Source organism: Rhinopithecus roxellana, chromosome 19, assembly GCF_007565055.1.
Source record: "Rhinopithecus roxellana isolate Shanxi Qingling chromosome 19, ASM756505v1, whole genome shotgun sequence".
Classification (NCBI taxonomy): domain Eukaryota; kingdom Metazoa; phylum Chordata; class Mammalia; order Primates; family Cercopithecidae; genus Rhinopithecus; species Rhinopithecus roxellana.
This window is the reverse complement of record NC_044567.1, coordinates 64092070-64098194: the sequence shown is the minus strand read 5'-3', so window position 1 is coordinate 64098194 and position 6125 is coordinate 64092070.

Sequence of the window (6125 nt, the reverse complement as noted above, 5' to 3'; positions counted from 1 at the left end):
GTATCTGCAAAGGTTTTAATTCTTCTCATAGCGACAGCTTTGGCAAGGGTGGGTGGAGCTGGTGGGTGTAAGTGCAGGTGGGTTTATGTAATCCAGGGATTATGTACATAATAGAAATATGAACTGCTGGAGCTAAAGGTCCGTTTGAGGCAAGCCAGCCTGGGGTCCTATCCTTATCAGTGAAGATATTAATTGCCTGCAGTTAGAGAAGATAATTCGCATTCACTCAGCATAAATTATTTCATTAAATACATACTCTTTTATCCTGTAGGTGGATAAAATAAATATTGCTTCTCATCCTGCCAGAGAGCTTATTACCTCCTTGACAACAGCCACGTCTGCTCTTGCACAGGGATACCGGCTCCTTGACAGTGCTCCTCCACCTAACTTTGTTTAATTTAATGCCAGTGAGGACCAGGCGTGATTTGAAAGGCATCCTTACAACTCCTGAAAGGTATTCCTTCCAGAGTAGGACAGAGTCTGGAATTTGCCCGTAATCCCTAAGGACAGGTAGCCTAGTGATCGTCCAGGCTTATTTTTTTTTTGTGGGGGGTCGGGACAGAGTCTCACTCTGTCGCCCAGGCTGGAGTGTAGTGGCACAATCTCGGCTCACTGCAACCTCTGCCCCGCTAGATGCAAGCAGTTCTCGTGTCTCCGTCTCCTGAGTAGCTGGGATTACAGGCACATGCCCACACCTGGCTATTTTTATGTATTTTTAGTAGAGATGGGGTTTCACCATGTTGCCCAGGCTGGTCTTGAACTCCTGAGATCAGGCAATCCACCTGTCTCGGCCTCCCAAAGTGCTGGGATTACAGGCGTGAGCCACAGCACCCGGCCTGTACAGGCTGTGTTTTTCTTCCTTTATCAGAGCATGCAGAGGTTTGTTTTCCAAGATGTTAAACAAGCTCTTGGGACCCTTCTTGGGAAGTCAGCAAAGCCAGGGCTTCCTTCATCCTGTTGAAGATGGTGGGATGGTTTCTGGAAAGTACTAGCTATTTCTTTCCCATGCTAAGCCTCTTGGGATCAATTTGCCAGTCAAAGCCTGTGCTCCCTGCATAATCAGAGAGGAATCCTGTAAAGAGGCGATGGTGATAGACAGCACTTCTAGGTGCACCACCTGCATGCATGCCTGCCACGAACATCAGAACAATTACAGGAAGGAGGCTTTCGAAATGCATAATTATAACCTTGACTTAGAAAAGCATGATCTTCTCTGTCTGGTGCCAAGGCTTTCCTTATGTTAAGGGCATTCCCAGACCAGCAACTGGAGTGCTGTGTACACTGGATGCGGCAGCATCTGGAATATTACATAACAGAAGCATGTCCATTGTCCTTGGAATGTACGAGGCTCAGGGACAGTCCTCCACTGGGTGGAGACTATAAGGCCTCATTAATGAGTCACCTTTGTTTCCTTTTCCATCCTTTGTAATTAGGGTGACATACATTTCAGTTGGCCCGGGACAGTCTCCGTGTGTGCCTACTGACCAAAGGTGATAATTAACAAGGCCTCCTTCACTCTCAGAAGGGACCTGATTGGGAGATAAACTCAGAGATCACTGATTCATAATCCTCAAGGAGAAGGACGGAGACAATGCCCAGGTGGCTATGGACGCCCTTGAAAGACCGCCTAGGTAAGGCTTCAGGATAAACGATAGGGAGAAGCTGTTCCAGCCCCTTCCACAGCGCGGCCTGCTGCACTCACCCTTAATGGCTCTAAGCACATGCTCCCAGCTGCTGGGGCGCTGGCATGACCAGCATGAGCCAGGTGGGCCTGATGGCCTAGTCAGTATGCCCAGATTGAAAGAATCAAAGGATTCCCGCTGTCCAATTGACCCTGAAGCTGACTGAGATTAGATGCAGCTTTGCTGTTTGGCCTCCAAGCTTTGGGCTCCCAGTCCCAGGTTCTAGAGAACTTCAGTGCCAGCCTTGTGTAGGGGCAGGTGAGGGATCCACCAGGGCAGTCTTGTTTTTAGGGCTTCTCACCATGCTGGGTCCCATGGGGGCCCACTGCAAAAGGCCAAATCATTCTGTCATTCTGCATGGTCTCCCTTAAGGTGGCGGGAACAAAGAAGGAGGCACAGGAGATAATTTTCAGGGAGTCTCAAAGACCAAAGGGTCCCCAAATGAAGCCCCTTTCCCCAACTTCATTGCAATGGAAGACTTTCTTATCCCTCAACCCCACCAAATATTTCTCCCTGCAGGAGATGGCCAGGGTCAGTAGGGCTGGGTTTTCTTGAGCTATTCATTGGTGACAGGCCAACTCCACGGGGAAAATTCTCATCTAAGGGTTGATCTGTGAAGTTACACTGTAATTCATCAGCCCTGTCTAAAAGCTTTAGGGCACACTGATTAGGCTGTCAAACATTCATTCGGCCTGTGAGAATAGCTTATTATTCTTTTTAAAATACCAATCTCTTAGAAAGATGTTGATTGGGTTTCTATGTGCACCCCAAAGCTGCCTCTGTGTAGAGCTTACTTCAGATGCATTTTTTTGTTGTTTTGTTTTGTTCTGGTTTTTTTTGTTCGTTTTTTTTGAGATGGAGCCTCGCTCTGTCGCCCAGGCTGGAGAGCAGTGGCCGGATCTCAGCTCACTGCAAGCTCCGCCTCCCGGGTTTATGCCATTCTTCTGCCTCAGCCTCCCGAGTAGCTGGGACTACAGGCGCCCGCCACCTCGCCCGGCTAGTTTTTTTTTGTATTTTTTAGTAGAGACGGGGTTTCACTGTGTTAGCCAGGATGGTCTCGATCTCCTGACCTCGTGATCCACCCATCTCGGCCTCCCTTGTTCTGTTTTTTTGAGACAGAGTCTCGCTCTGACACCCAGGCTGGAGTGCAGTGACTCGATCTCAGCTCACTGCAATCTCCGCCTCCCAGGTTCAAGCAATTCTCCTGCCTCAGCCTCCCAAGTAGCTGGGACTGCAGGCATGTGTCACCACACCCGGCTAATTTTTGTATTATTAGTAGAGACAGGATTTTACCATGTTGGCAAGGCTGGTCTCGAACTCCTGACTTCACGTGATCCACCCGCCTCAGCCTCCCAAATTGCTGGGATTACAGGCATGAGCCACTGCACCCGGCCTTCCACTGCATTTACTGCAGGGAAAAGATAAAGATGGAAAACTGTTGGGTAAATGGGACTCAACAAACACCAGAGATAGCCAATTGTGGCAAATTAAGAGGAGGCTTACCATTTAATTTTGTAAAGATGGGGTGTCTGCCTCTAATCATGTTCCAAAAATCCTCCCGCCCATGGCCCCAGCCCCCTCTCACAGCTGCAGTGGTGGATGAGACAGGGGACTTCTTCAGTCCCAGTTACCCCAGAGCATCCTGCCAGGTAGCTCCTTGCAGACATGGAAGAGGGTTGTGGAAAAGTCCATCAAATTCCAAGTTTGTTCAAATATCCTGTTGCTGGTTAAAATGTCCCTTCAAATTCCAAATTGGCTTTTTAGCAAATTTATGTCTGTACTACTTCTCAGACTTGTAAAACACAATATGCAAATCATGATGAAAAATACGAACCTTTCAGTTTTACTCTGCCCCAAGAACCAGGGGCTGAAAACCAGGTCCATCACATGGCTGGCCGCTCAGACAGAGCACGTGCCTCCTCCCGAGTTCCCACTCCAGAACTTCACTTTGAGCCTCTTCCAACTGGAAGGTCTTTTCTCCCAACCTCTGCCCTCCACAATCCCACACCATCCTTCCTGGTTCATTTCCTCTGTGCAACAGTGAGATTTAAGGGTCAGAATTAATTTCTCCTTCTTCTGGGTTCTGGCTTCGGGTTTTGCTCACATCATTATTATAGTTCTCCTAACAGCCTGCCTTGTTTAGGGATTCCTCAGGCACACAAATTTATTGCAACAGCAAAAGTCCCCAAAACGTTTAAATCAATGTGAATTTATGTCAGCCGGGTGTGGTGGCTCATCCTTATAATCCTTGCATTTTGGGGGGCTGAGGCAGGAGGAGTGCTTCAGCCCAGGAGTTTGAGACCAGCCTGGGCAACATAGTGAGACCCCATCTCTACAAATAAAAATAAAAATTCGCTGAACCTGGTGGTATGCACCTGTAATCCCAGCTATTTAGGAGGCTGAGGCAGGAGGATCGCCTGAGCCCAGGAGTTGGAGGCTGCAATGAGCAGTAATGGTGTCAATGCACTCCAGCCTGGGTGAGAGTGAGACTCTGTCTCAAAAAAAAAAAAAAAAGGCCGGGCGCAGTGGCTCAAGCCTGTAATCCCAGCACTTTGGGAGGCCGAGACGGGCAGATCACTGAGGTCAGGAGATCGAGACCATCCTGGTTAACACAGTGAAACCCCGTCTCTACTAAAAAAATACAAAAAAACTCACCGGGCGAGGTGGTGGGCACCTGTAGTCCCAGCTACTCAGGAGGCTGAGGCAGGAGAATGGTGTGAACCCGGGAGGCGGAGCTTGCAGTGAGCTGAGATCCGGCCACTGCACTCCAGCCTGGGTGACAGAGCGAGACTCTGTCTCAAAAAGAAAAAAAAAAAAGAGAGTCAAAACTTTTGTATTCTTTTCTTTACCAAACAATAAACTGACTTCAAACGGGCCTTGATAAAGAGGATTTTAAATATAGGTCTTCTTGCTTCATCCTGCCAAGTATTCTGAGATACTTGGAAAACAGCTCCCACGACCTCTCTCAGTGCTGGTTTTGTTCCTTTTCACTTAGGAAACAGTGATTTGTTTCCTGTGTTTTGAAAGCAAGAGAACATGCTGCTTTGGTTGCAACAACTCACAATGTAGTCAGCGCCTAAAATATCCCTTCTCTTAGAGGGGGCAGTATCAGGGAAGAACAGTAGCCACCCAGAATGAAGGCCCCAGACCTCCACCCCTTCAGAACCACAGCCAGGAGCAAGGATCTGAGCCCCAAAAGGGGCCTGAAACAAGTGGAATTATTGTTGAAAACACCCTTACCCAAACTTCACCACCAAAGGCAAAGCAGAAAGGCTTGGAGCTTTAAACAAAATACACAGCTGCAGATGCAGGGGCCGCAAGTTATATAAAACACCCACGTTTGCATTTCCCAGTTTATTTGTAACTGGTGCACGGTCAGAGGCAGGCAGCAGCAGGACAGGGGCAGTTTTCGGGAATGGTTCAAGCAAATGACTAAAGGCAAAACAAGAAAACAGCTTTGCCGTCAGGAACTGAGAAGAGACCTGTGTTTCCGCTATCGCTGGGAGCCTCCAGAAAATGCTACTAGGACTTAATGGTTTGTTTCAAGTGTGTGCCTGTTTTTTTTTTTTTTTTTGGAGATGAGGTTTTGCTCTTGTCGCCCAGGCTGGAGTGCAATGGCGCAATCTCGGCTCACTGCAACCTCCACCTCCTGGGTTCAAGCAATTCTCCTGCCTCAGCTCCCTGAGTAGCTGGGACTACAGGCATGCGCCACCATGCCCAGCTAATTTTTGTATTTTTAATAGAGACGGGGTTTCACCATATTGGCCAGGCTGGTCTCGAACTCCTGACCTTAGGTGATCTGCGCACTTTGGCCTCCCAAAGTGCTGGGATTACAGGCGTGAGCCACTGTGCCTGGCCAGTGCCTGCCTTTTTTTTTTTTTTTTTTTTTTTTGAGATGGAGTCTAGCTCTGTCGCCTAGGCTGGAGTGCAGCGGCACAATCTCGGCTCACTGCAACCTCCGCCTCCCAGGTTCAAGCAATTCTCCTGCCTCAGCCTCCTGAGTAGCTGGGATTACAGGCGATCATGCCCAGCTAATTTTTGTATTTTTAGTAGAGACGGGATTTCACCATGTTGGTCAGGCTGGTCTCAAACTCCTGACCTCATGATCTGCTCACCTTGGCCTCCCAAAGTGCTGGGATTACAGGCGTGAGCCACTTTTGCCTGGCCAGTGCTTGCCTTTTGAATCATCTGGTGGGGTGGAAGGCAGAGGCTCCTGGAATGATTTGTCACAGATATCCAGGGGGCCACACAAAGAGTCTTATAAAAATGATCTTGCTGCGGGTGGGGCTTGCAGGCTGACACCTGCACCTCCTCCACACCCAGGGTGCCCTTTGCTGATTTTATTTGCACCTGCATTTAGCAGCCGGGATCTCTCTCCTGGAACCAGAAGGCTGTGCCTGGGGAGTATTTTAGGGCTGTGAGGAGGGTAGGGGATATTGAATC